At 41.0% G+C, this 13,278-nt stretch overlaps 6 non-coding genes across 6 annotated transcripts; all 6 read right to left on the reverse strand.

The window, feature by feature from the left end:
- Nucleotides 1-3,192: 3,192 nt before the first annotated feature.
- TRNAK-UUU (transfer RNA lysine (anticodon UUU)) lies at nucleotides 3,193-3,265 on the reverse strand. Its single transcript has one exon. It is a non-coding gene; the product is annotated as a tRNA-Lys (tRNA).
- A 768-nt stretch (nucleotides 3,266-4,033) lies between these two features.
- TRNAK-UUU (transfer RNA lysine (anticodon UUU)) lies at nucleotides 4,034-4,106 on the reverse strand. Its single transcript has one exon. It is a non-coding gene; the product is annotated as a tRNA-Lys (tRNA).
- Nucleotides 4,107-5,708: 1,602 nt separating this feature from the next.
- On the reverse strand, nucleotides 5,709-5,781 carry TRNAK-UUU (transfer RNA lysine (anticodon UUU)). The gene has a single exon. It is a non-coding gene; the product is annotated as a tRNA-Lys (tRNA).
- Nucleotides 5,782-6,552: 771 nt separating this feature from the next.
- TRNAK-UUU (transfer RNA lysine (anticodon UUU)) lies at nucleotides 6,553-6,625 on the reverse strand. Its single transcript has one exon. It is a non-coding gene; the product is annotated as a tRNA-Lys (tRNA).
- A 1,609-nt stretch (nucleotides 6,626-8,234) lies between these two features.
- TRNAK-UUU (transfer RNA lysine (anticodon UUU)) lies at nucleotides 8,235-8,307 on the reverse strand. Its single transcript has one exon. It is a non-coding gene; the product is annotated as a tRNA-Lys (tRNA).
- A 1,609-nt stretch (nucleotides 8,308-9,916) lies between these two features.
- TRNAK-UUU (transfer RNA lysine (anticodon UUU)) lies at nucleotides 9,917-9,989 on the reverse strand. The gene has a single exon. It is a non-coding gene; the product is annotated as a tRNA-Lys (tRNA).
- Between the last annotated feature and the right edge of the window lie 3,289 nt (nucleotides 9,990-13,278).

Consider the following 13,278-nt stretch of genomic DNA (forward strand, 5'->3'; position numbering starts at 1 on the left):
ACACACATTTTGACACTGGAGACATAACTTTTTTCAGTCATTCCGTATCCAGATATAGAGATTTGCAGCATCTAGGACTTTAATGTTCACCCACTTACGGATTTGAATGTTTTGCCACATTCATGAGTGCAAACTTGCTCCCCAGTAAAGACGAACATGTGCTCCTCAATGCACACACTGGGCAATGCAGTCCACTCTAAATCGACGATTAATGACATGCTCGTTTTGTGCAATGGAGTTTCAGTCAATTGGAAAACATTTTGAAAAGTTATATTGCAACAGAAGCCCAGCCTTAAAAAAGTGGATTTCACTTCTAAATGATTACATGAGGAAGGAAAGGAGACCAGATGCAAAAAAGGTGCTGCGGCTTAGTTGGTTAAAGCGCCTGTCTAGTAAACAGGAGATCCTGAGTTCAAATCTCAGCAGCGCCTGTCTGCTTTTTTTTCGACCAATCTGTCTCCCCAATATTAAAACTTTGTACAAAGATTGCTATTTCATGCTATTTAGAAGCACAGTCAGGCTTGAAATGTTGGCAAAGCATCCAAGAACTCTGGACTCCACTACCTTAGAGTCATATTGCCCAAGGTTGCGATGCCATCAGAAATAGCACATATTAGAATGAGCAATTCATATTTCCTGCTTAATTTTTTGTAAAAGAAGCAAAGGTACGCCTGAACAGGGACTTGAACCCTGGACCCTCAGATGAAAATTCTGATGCTCTACCGACTGAGCTATCCAGGCACAGGGATCACTGCCCATTTGAAACTTGATTTTCACTCTACAGCACCTCCATACATGGCTACCTCACTGGTCAATAAAGGAAATGAATTACTAGTGCATTACACACATTTTGACACTGGAGACATAACTTTTTTCAGTCATTCCGTATCCAGATATAGAGATTTGCAGCATCTAGGACTTTAATGTTCACCCACTTACGGATTTGAATGTTTTGCCACATTCATGAGTGCAAACTTGCTCCCCAGTAAAGACGAACATGTGCTCCTCAATGCACACACTGGGCAATGCAGTCCACTCTAAATCGACGATTAATGACATGCTCGTTTTGTGCAATGGAGTTTCAGTCAATTGGAAAACATTTTGAAAAGTTATATTGCTACAGAAGCCTAGCCTTAAAAAAAGTGGATTTCACTTCTAAATGATTACATGAGGAAGGAAAGGAGACCAGATGCAAAAAAGGTGCTGTGGCTTAGTTGGTTAAAGCGCCTGTCTAGTAAACAGGAGATCCTGAGTTTGAATCTCAGCAGCGCCTGTCTGCTTTTTTTTCGACCAATCTGTCTCCCCAATGTTAAAACTTTGTACAAAGATTGCTATTTCATGCTATTTAGAAGCACAGTCAGGCTTGAAATGTTGGCAAAGCCTCCAAGAACTCTGGACTCCACTACCTTAGAGTCATATTGCCCAAGGTTGCGATGCCATCAGAAATAGCACATATTAGAATGAGCAATTCATATTTCCTGCTTAATTTTTTGTAAAAGAAGCAAAGGTACACCTGAACAGTGACTTGAACCCTGGACCCTCAGATTAAAAGTCTGATGCTCTACCGACTGAGCTATCCAGGCACAGGGATCACTGCCCATTTGAAACTTGATTTTCACTCTACAGCACCTACATACATGGCTACCTCACTGGTCAATAAAGGAAATTAATTACTAGTGCATTACACACATTTTGACACTGGAGACATAACTTTTTTCAGTCATTCCGTATCCAGATATAGAGATTTGCAGCATCTAGGACTTTAATGTTCACCCACTTACGGATTTGAATGTTTTGCCACATTCATGAGTGCAAACTTGCTCCCCAGTAAAGACGAACATGTGCTCCTCAATGCACACACTGGGCAATGCAGTCCACTCTAAATCGACGATTAATGACATGCTCGTTTTGTGCAATGGAGTTTCAGTCAATTGGAAAACATTTTGAAAAGTTATATTGCAACAGAAGCCCAGCCTTAAAAAAGTGGATTTCACTTCTAAATGATTACATGAGGAAGGAAAGGAAACCAGATGCAAAAAAGGTGCTGTGGCTTAGTTGGTTAAAGCGCCTGTCTAGTAAACAGGAGATCCTGAGTTCAAATCTCAGCAGCGCCTGTCTGCTTTTTTTTCGACCAATCTGTCTCCCCAATATTAAAACTTTGTACAAAGATTGCTATTTCATGCTATTTAGAAGCACAGTCAGGCTTGAAATGTTGGCAAAGCATCCAAGAACTCTGGACTCCACTACCTTAGAGTCATATTGCCCAAGGTTGCGATGCCATCAGAAATAGCACATATTAGAATGAGCAATTCATATTTCCTGCTTAATTTTTTGTAAAAGAAGCAAAGGTACGCCTGAACAGGGACTTGAACCCTGGACCCTCAGATGAAAAGTCTGATGCTCTACCGACTGAGCTATCCAGGCACAGGGATCACTGCCCATTTGAAACTTGATTTTCACTCTACAGCACCTCCATACATGGCTACCTCACTGGTCAATAAAGGAAATGAATTACTAGTGCATTACACACATTTTGACACTGGAGACATAACTTTTTTCAGTCATTCCGTATCCAGATATAGAGATTTGCAGCATGTAGGACTTTAATGGTCACCCACTTACGGATTTGAATGTTTTGCCACATTCATGAGTGCAAACTTGCTCCCCAGTAAAGACGAACATGTGCTCCTCAATGCACACACTGGGCAATGCAGTCCACTCTAAATCGACGATTAATGACATGCTCGTTTTGTGCAATGGAGTTTCAGTCAATTGGAAAACATTTTGAAAAGTTATATTGCAACAGAAGCCCAGCCTTAAAAAAGTGGATTTCACTTCTAAATGATTACATGAGGAAGGAAAGGAGACCAGATGCAAAAAAGGTGCTGCGGCTTAGTTGGTTAAAGCGCCTGTCTAGTAAACAGGAGATCCTGAGTTCGAATCTCAGCAGCGCCTGTCTGCTTTTTTTTCGACCAATCTGTCTCCCCAATATTAAAACTTTGTACAAAGATTGCTATTTCATGCTATTTAGAAGCACAGTCAGGCTTGAAATGTTGGCAAAGCATCCAAGAACTCTGGACTCCACTACCTTAGAGTCATATTGCCCAAGGTTGCGATGCCATCAGAAATAGCACATATTAGAATGAGCAATTCATATTTCCTGCTTAATTTTTTGTAAAAGAAGCAAAGGTACGCCTGAACAGGGACTTGAACCCTGGACCCTCAGATTAAAAGTCTGATGCTCTACCGACTGAGCTATCCAGGCACAGGGATCACTGCCCATTTGAAACTTGATTTTCACTCTACAGCACCTCCATACATGGCTACCTCACTGGTCAATAAAGGAAATGAATTACTAGTGCATTACACACATTTTGACACTGGAGACATAACTTTTTTCAGTCATTCCGTATCCAGATATAGAGATTTGCAGCATCTAGGACTTTAATGTTCACCCACTTACGGATTTGAATGTTTTGCCACATTCATGAGTGCAAACTTGCTCCCCAGTAAAGACGAACATGTGCTCCTCAATGCACACACTGGGCAATGCAGTCCACTCTAAATCGACGATTAATGACATGCTCGTTTTGTGCAATGGAGTTTCAGTCAATTGGAAAACATTTTGAAAAGTTATATTGCAACAGAAGCCCAGCCTTAAAAAAGTGGATTTCACTTCTAAATGATTACATGAGGAAGGAAAGGAAACCAGATGCAAAAAAGGTGCTGTGGCTTAGTTGGTTAAAGTGCCTGTCTAATAAACAGGAGATCCTGAGTTCGAATCTCAGCAGCGCCTGTCTGCTTTTTTTTCGACCAATCTGTCTCCCCAATATTAAAACTTCGTACAAAGATTGCTATTTCATGCTATTTAGAAGCACAGTCAGGCTTGAAATGTTGGCAAAGCATCCAAGAACTCTGGACTCCACTACCTTAGAGTCATATTGCCCAAGGTTGCGATGCCATCAGAAATAGCACATATTAGAATGAGCAATTCATATTTCCTGCTTAATTTTTTGTAAAAGAAGCAAAGGTACGCCTGAACAGGGACTTGAACCCTGGACCCTCAGATTAAAAGTCTGATGCTCTACCGACTGAGCTATCCAGGCACAGGGATCACTGCCCATTTGAAACTTGATTTTCACTCTACAGCACCTCCATACATGGCTACCTCACTGGTCAATAAAGGAAATGAATTACTAGTGCATTACACACATTTTGACACTGGAGACATAACTTTTTTCAGTCATTCCGTATCCAGATATAGAGATTTGCAGCATGTAGGACTTTAATGGTCACCCACTTACGGATTTGAATGTTTTGCCACATTCATGAGTGCAAACTTGCTCCCCAGTAAAGACGAACATGTGCTCCTCAATGCACACACTGGGCAATGCAGTCCACTCTAAATCGACGATTACTGACATGCTCGTTTTGTGCAATGGAGTTTCAGTCAATTGGAAAACATTTTGAAAAGTTATATTGCAACAGAAGCCTAGCCTTAAAAAAAGTGGATTTCACTTCTAAATGATTACATGAGGAAGGAAAGGAGACCAGATGCAAAAAAGGTGCTGTGGCTTAGTTGGTTAAAGCGCCTGTCTAGTAAACAGGAGATCCTGAGTTTGAATCTCAGCAGCGCCTGTCTGCTTTTTTTTCGACCAATCTGTCTCCCCAATGTTAAAACTTTGTACAAAGATTGCTATTTCATGCTATTTAGAAGCACAGTCAGGCTTGAAATGTTGGCAAAGCCTCCAAGAACTCTGGACTCCACTACCTTAGAGTCATATTGCCCAGGGTTGCGATGCCATCAGAAATAGCACATATTAGAATGAGCAATTCATATTTCCTGCTTAATTTTTTGTAAAAGAAGCAAAGGTACGCCTGAACCGTGACTTGAACCCTGGACCCTCAGATTAAAAGTCTGATGCTCTACCCATCCAGGCACAGGGATCACTGCCCATTTGAAACTTGATTTTCACTCTACAGTACCTCCATACATGGCTACCTCACTGGTCAATAAAGGAAATGAATTACTAGTGCATTACACACATTTTGACACTGGAGACATAACTTTTTTCAGACATTCCGTATCCAGATATAGAGATTTGCAGCATCTAGGACTTTAATGTTCACCCACTTACGGATTTGAATGTTTTGCCACATTCATGAGTGCAAACTTGCTCCCCAGTAAAGACGAACATGTGCTCCTCAATGCACACACTGGGCAATGCAGTCCACTCTAAATCGACGATTAATGACATGCTCGTTTTGTGCAATGGAGTTTCAGTCAATTGGAAAACATTTTGAAAAGTTATATTGCAACAGAAGCCCAGCCTTAAAAAAGTGGATTTCACTTCTAAATGATTACATGAGGAAGGAAAGGAGACCAGATGCAAAAAAGGTGCTGCGGCTTAGTTGGTTAAAGCGCCTGTCTAGTAAACAGGAGATCCTGAGTTTGAATCTCAGCAGCGCCTGTCTGCTTTTTTTTCGACCAATCTGTCTCCCCAATATTAAAACTTTGTACAAAGATTGCTATTTCATGCTATTTAGAAGCACAGTCAGGCTTGAAATGTTGGCAAAGCATCCAAGAACTCTGGACTCCACTACCTTAGAGTCATATTGCCCAAGGTTGCGATGCCATCAGAAATAGCACATATTAGAATGAGCAATTCATATTTCCTGCTTAATTTTTTGTAAAAGAAGCAAAGGTACGCCTGAACAGGGACTTGAACCCTGGACCCTCAGATTAAAAGTCTGATGCTCTACCAACTGAGCTATCCAGGCACAGGGATCACTGCCCATTTGAAACTTGATTTTCACTCTACAGCACCTCCATACATGGCTACCTCACTGGTCAATAAAGGAAATGAATTACTAGTGCATTACACACATTTTGACACTGGAGACATAACTTTTTTCAGTCATTCCGTATCCAGATATAGAGATTTGCAGCATCTAGGACTTTAATGTTCACCCACTTACGGATTTGAATGTTTTGCCACATTCATGAGTGCAAACTTGCTCCCCATTAAAGACGAACATGTGCTCCTCAATGCACACACTGGGCAATGCAGTCCACTCTAAATCGACGATTAATGACATGCTCGTTTTGTGCAATGGAGTTTCAGTCAATTGGAAAACATTTTGAAAAGTTATATTGCAACAGAAGCCCAGCCTTAAAAAAAAGTGGATTTCACTTCTAAATGATTACATGAGGAAGGAAAGGAGACCAGATGCAAAAAAGGTGCTGTGGCTTAGTTGGTTAAAGCGCCTGTCTAGTAAAAAGGAGATCCTGAGTTCGAATCTCAGCAGCGCCTCTCTGCTTTTTTTTTCGACCAATCTGTCTCCCCAATATTAAAACTTTGTACAAAGATTGCTATTTCATGCTATTTAGAAGCACAGTCAGGCTTGAAATGTTGGCAAAGCACCCAAGAACTCTGGTCTCCACTACCTTAGAGTCATATTGCCCAAGGTTGTGATGCCATCAGAAATAGCAAATATTAGAATGAGCAATTCATATTTCCTGCTTAATTTATTGTAAAAGAAGCAAAGGTACGCCTGAACAGGGACTTGAACCCTGGACCCTCAGATTAAAAGTCTGATGCTCTACCGACTGAGCTATCCAGGCACAGGGATCACTGCCATTTGAAACTTGATTTTCACTCTACAGCACCTCCATACATGGCTACCTCACTGGTCAATAAAGGAAATGAATTACTAGTGCATTACACACATTTTGACACTGGAGACATAACTTTTTTCAGTCATTCCGTATCCAGATATAGAGATTTGCAGCATGTAGGACTTTAATGGTCATCCAGCCCACGCATTTGAATGTTTTGCCGCATTCATGAGTGCAAACTTGCTCACCAGTAAAGACGTACATGTGCTCCTCAATGCACACACTGGGCAATGCAGTCCACTCTAAATCGTCGATTACTGACATGCTCGTTTTGTGCAATGGAGTTTCAGTCAATTGGAAAACATTTTGAAAAGTTATATTGCAACAGAAGCCCAGCCTTAAAAAAGTGGATTTCACTTCTAAATGATTACATGAGGAAGGAAAGGAGACCAGATGCAAAAAAGGTGCTGTGGCTTAGTTGGTTAAAGCGCCTGTCTAGTAAACAGGAGATCCTGAGTTCGAATCTCACCAGCGCCTGTCTGCTTTTTTTTCGACCAATCTGTCTCCCCAATATTAAAACTTTGTACAAAGATTGCTATTTCATGCTATTTAGAAGCACAGTCAGGCTTGAAATGTTGGCAAAGCATCCAAGAACTCTGGACTCCACTACCTTAGAGTCATATTGCCCAAGGTTGCGATGCCATCAGAAATAGCACATATTAGAATGAGCAATTCATATTTCCTGCTTAATTTTTTGTAAAAGAAGCAAAGGTACGCCTGAACAGTGACTTGAACCCTGGACCCTCAGATTAAAAGTCTGATGCTCTACCGACTGAGCTATCCAGGCACAGGGATCACTGCCCATTTGAAACTTGATTTTCACTCTACAGCACCTCCATACATGGCTACCTCACTGGTCAATAAAGGAAATGAATTACTAGTGCATTACACACATTTTGACACTGGAGACATAACTTTTTTCAGTCATTCCGTATCCAGATATAGAGATTTGCAGCATGTAGGACTTTAATGGTCACCCACTTACGGATTTGAATGTTTTGCCACATTCATGAGTGCAAACTTGCTCCCCAGTAAAGACGAACATGTGCTCCTCAATGCACACACTGGGCAATGCAGTCCACTCTAAATCGACGATTACTGACATGCTCGTTTTGTGCAATGGAGTTTCAGTCAATTGGAAAACATTTTGAAAAGTTATATTGCAACAGAAGCCCAGCCTTAAAAAAGTGGATTTCACTTCTAAATGATTACATGAGGAAGGAAAGGAGACCAGATGCAAAAAAGGTGCTGCGGCTTAGTTGGTTAAAGCGCCTGTCTAGTAAACAGGAGATCCTGAGTTCGAATCTCAGCAGCGCCTGTCTGCTTTTTTTTCGACCAATCTGTCTCCCCAATATTAAAACTTTGTACAAAGATTGCTATTTCATGCTATTTAGAAGCACAGTCAGGCTTGAAATGTTGGCAAAGCATCCAAGAACTCTGGACTCCACTACCTTAGAGTCATATTGCCCAAGGTTGCAATGCCATCAGAAATAGCACATATTAGAATGAGCAATTCATATTTCCTGCTTAATTTTTTGTAAAAGAAGCAAAGGTACGCCTGAACAGGGACTTGAACCCTGGACCCTCAGATTAAAAGTCTGATGCTCTACCGACTGAGCTATCCAGGCACAGGGATTACTGCCCATTTGAAACTTGATTTTCACTCTACAGCACCTCCATACATGGCTACCTCACTGGGCAATAAAGGAAATGAATTACTAGTGCATTACACACATTTTGACACTGGAGACATAACTTTTTTCAGTCATTCCGTATCCAGATATAGAGATTTGCAGCATCTAGGACTTTAATGTTCACCCACTTACGGATTTGAATGTTTTGCCACATTCATGAGTGCAAACTTGCTCCCCAGTAAAGACGAACATGTGCTCCTCAATGCACACACTGGGCAATGCAGTCCACTCTAAATCGACGATTAATGACATGCTCGTTTTGTGCAATGGAGTTTCAGTCAATTGGAAAACATTTTGAAAAGTTATATTGCAACAGAAGCCCAGCCTTAAAAAAGTGTATTTCACTTCTAAATGATTACATGAGGAAGGAAAGGAGACCAGATGCAAAAAAGGTGCTGCGGCTTAGTTGGTTAAAGCGCCTGTCTAGTAAACAGGAGATCCTGAGTTCAAATCTCAGCAGCGCCTGTCTGCTTTTTTTTCGACCAATCTGTCTCCCCAATGTTAAAACTTTGTACAAAGATTGCTATTTCATGCTATTTAGAAGCACAGTCAGGCTTGAAATGTTGGCAAAGCCTCCAAGAACTCTGGACTCCACTACCTTAGAGTCATATTGCCCAAGGTTGCGATGCCATCAGAAATAGCACATATTAGAATGAGCAATTCATATTTCCTGCTTAATTTTTTGTAAAAGAAGCAAAGGTACGCCTGAACAGTGACTTGAACCCTGGACCCTCAGATTAAAAGTCTGATGCTCTACCGACTGAGCTATCCAGGCACAGGGATCACTGCCCATTTGAAACTTGATTTTCACTCTACAGCACCTCCATACATGGCTACCTCACTGGTCAATAAAGGAAATGAATTACTAGTGCATTACACACATTTTGACACTGGAGACATAACTTTTTTCAGTCATTCCGTATCCAGATATAGAGATTTGCAGCATGTAGGACTTTAATGGTCACCCACTTACGGATTTGAATGTTTTGCCACATTCATGAGTGCAAACTTGCTCCCCAGTAAAGACGAACATGTGCTCCTCAATGCACACACTGGGCAATGCAGTCCACTCTAAATCGACGATTAATGACATGCTCGTTTTGTGCAATGGAGTTTCAGTCAATTGGAAAACATTTTGAAAAGTTATATTGCAACAGAAGCCCAGCCTTAAAAAAGTGGATTTCACTTCTAAATGATTACATGAGGAAGGAAAGGAGACCAGATGCAAAAAAGGTGCTGCGGCTTAGTTGGTTAAAGCGCCTGTCTAGTAAACAGGAGATCCTGAGTTCGAATCTCAGCAGCGCCTGTCTGCTTTTTTTTCGACCAATCTGTCTCCCCAATATTAAAACTTTGTACAAAGATTGCTATTTCATGCTATTTAGAAGCACAGTCAGGCTTGAAATGTTGGCAAAGCATCCAAGAACTCTGGACTCCACTACCTTAGAGTCATATTGCCCAAGGTTGCGATGCCATCAGAAATAGCACATATTAGAATGAGCAATTCATATTTCCTGCTTAATTTTTTGTAAAAGAAGCAAAGGTACGCCTGAACAGGGACTTGAACCCTGGACCCTCAGATTAAAAGTCTGATGCTCTACCGACTGAGCTATCCAGGCACAGGGATTACTGCCCATTTGAAACTTGATTTTCACTCTACAGCACCTCCATACATGGCTACCTCACTGGGCAATAAAGGAAATGAATTACTAGTGCATTACACACATTTTGACACTGGAGACATAACTTTTTTCAGTCATTCCGTATCCAGATATAGAGATTTGCAGCATCTAGGACTTTAATGTTCACCCACTTACGGATTTGAATGTTTTGCCACATTCATGAGTGCAAACTTGCTCCCCAGTAAAGACGAACATGTGCTCCTCAATGCACACACTGGGCAATGCAGTCCACTCTAAATCGACGATTAATGACATGCTCGTTTTGTGCAATGGAGTTTCAGTCAATTGGAAAACATTTTGAAAAGTTATATTGCAACAGAAGCCCAGCCTTAAAAAAGTGGATTTCACTTCTAAATGATTACATGAGGAAGGAAAGGAGACCAGATGCAAAAAAGGTGCTGCGGCTTAGTTGGTTAAAGCGCCTGTCTAGTAAACAGGAGATCCTGAGTTCAAATCTCAGCAGCGCCTGTCTGCTTTTTTTTCGACCAATCTGTCTCCCCAATATTAAAACTTTGTACAAAGATTGATATTTCATGCTATTTAGAAGCACAGTCAGGCTTGAAATGTTGGCAAAGCATCCAAGAACTCTGGACTCCACTACCTTAGAGTCATATTGCCCAAGGCTGCGATGCCATCAGAAATAGCACATATTAGAATGAGCAATTCATATTTCCTGCTTAATTTTTTGTAAAAGAAGCAAAGGTACGCCTGAACAGGGACTTGAACCCTGGACCCTCAGATTAAAAGTCTGATGCTCTACTGACTGAGCTATCCAGGCACAGGGATTACTGCCCATTTGAAACTTGATTTTCACTCTACAGCACCTCCATACATGGCTACCTCACTGGGCAATAAAGGAAATGAATTACTAGTGCATTACACACATTTTGACACTGGAGACATAACTTTTTTCAGTCATTCCGTATCCAGATATAGAGATTTGCAGCATCTAGGACTTTAATGTTCACCCACTTACGGATTTGAATGTTTTGCCACATTCATGAGTGCAAACTTGCTCCCCAGTAAAGACGAACATGTGCTCCTCAATGCACACACTGGGCAATGCAGTCCACTCTAAATCGACGATTAATGACATGCTCGTTTTGTGCAATGGAGTTTCAGTCAATTGGAAAACATTTTGAAAAGTTATATTGCTACAGAAGCCTAGCCTTAAAAAAAGTGGATTTCACTTCTAAATGATTACATGAGGAAGGAAAGGAGACCAGATGCAAAAAAGGTGCTGTGGCTTAGTTGGTTAAAGCGCCTGTCTAGTAAACAGGAGATCCTGAGTTTGAATCTCAGCAGCGCCTGTCTGCTTTTTTTTCGACCAATCTGTCTCCCCAATGTTAAAACTTTGTACAAAGATTGCTATTTCATGCTATTTAGAAGCACAGTCAGGCTTGAAATGTTGGCAAAGCCTCCAAGAACTCTGGACTCCACTACCTTAGAGTCATATTGCCCAAGGTTGCGATGCCATCAGAAATAGCACATATTAGAATGAGCAATTCATATTTCCTGCTTAATTTTTTGTAAAAGAAGCAAAGGTACACCTGAACAGTGACTTGAACCCTGGACCCTCAGATTAAAAGTCTGATGCTCTACCGACTGAGCTATCCAGGCACAGGGATCACTGCCCATTTGAAACTTGATTTTCACTCTACAGCACCTACATACATGGCTACCTCACTGGTCAATAAAGGAAATTAATTACTAGTGCATTACACACATTTTGACACTGGAGACATAACTTTTTTCAGTCATTCCGTATCCAGATATAGAGATTTGCAGCATCTAGGACTTTAATGTTCACCCACTTACGGATTTGAATGTTTTGCCACATTCATGAGTGCAAACTTGCTCCCCAGTAAAGACGAACATGTGCTCCTCAATGCACACACTGGGCAATGCAGTCCACTCTAAATCGACGATTAATGACATGCTCGTTTTGTGCAATGGAGTTTCAGTCAATTGGAAAACATTTTGAAAAGTTATATTGCAACAGAAGCCCAGCCTTAAAAAAGTGGATTTCACTTCTAAATGATTACATGAGGAAGGAAAGGAGACCAGATGCAAAAAAGGTGCTGCGGCTTAGTTGGTTAAAGCGCCTGTCTAGTAAACAGGAGATCCTGAGTTCAAATCTCAGCAGCGCCTGTCTGCTTTTTTTTCGACCAATCTGTCTCCCCAATATTAAAACTTTGTACAAAGATTGCTATTTCATGCTATTTAGAAGCACAGTCAGGCTTGAAATGTTGGCAAAGCATCCAAGAACTCTGGACTCCACTACCTTAGAGTCATATTGCCCAAGGTTGCGATGCCATCAGAAATAGCACATATTAGAATGAGCAATTCATATTTCCTGCTTAATTTTTTGTAAAAGAAGCAAAGGTACGCCTGAACAGGGACTTGAACCCTGGACCCTCAGATGAAAATTCTGATGCTCTACCGACTGAGCTATCCAGGCACAGGGATCACTGCCCATTTGAAACTTGATTTTCACTCTACAGCACCTCCATACATGGCTACCTCACTGGTCAATAAAGGAAATGAATTACTAGTGCATTACACACATTTTGACACTGGAGACATAACTTTTTTCAGTCATTCCGTATCCAGATATAGAGATTTGCAGCATCTAGGACTTTAATGTTCACCCACTTACGGATTTGAATGTTTTGCCACATTCATGAGTGCAAACTTGCTCCCCAGTAAAGACGAACATGTGCTCCTCAATGCACACACTGGGCAATGCAGTCCACTCTAAATCGACGATTAATGACATGCTCGTTTTGTGCAATGGAGTTTCAGTCAATTGGAAAACATTTTGAAAAGTTATATTGCTACAGAAGCCTAGCCTTAAAAAAAGTGGATTTCACTTCTAAATGATTACATGAGGAAGGAAAGGAGACCAGATGCAAAAAAGGTGCTGTGGCTTAGTTGGTTAAAGCGCCTGTCTAGTAAACAGGAGATCCTGAGTTTGAATCTCAGCAGCGCCTGTCTGCTTTTTTTTCGACCAATCTGTCTCCCCAATGTTAAAACTTTGTACAAAGATTGCTATTTCATGCTATTTAGAAGCACAGTCAGGCTTGAAATGTTGGCAAAGCCTCCAAGAACTCTGGACTCCACTACCTTAGAGTCATATTGCCCAAGGTTGCGATGCCATCAGAAATAGCACATATTAGAATGAGCAATTCATATTTCCTGCTTAATTTTTTGTAAAAGAAGCAAA

The sequence above is a fragment of the Ambystoma mexicanum genome, unplaced genomic scaffold, assembly GCF_040938575.1.
Source record: "Ambystoma mexicanum isolate Mex_15411 unplaced genomic scaffold, UKY_AmexF1_1 Mex_scaf1, whole genome shotgun sequence".
Taxonomy (NCBI): domain Eukaryota; kingdom Metazoa; phylum Chordata; class Amphibia; order Caudata; family Ambystomatidae; genus Ambystoma; species Ambystoma mexicanum.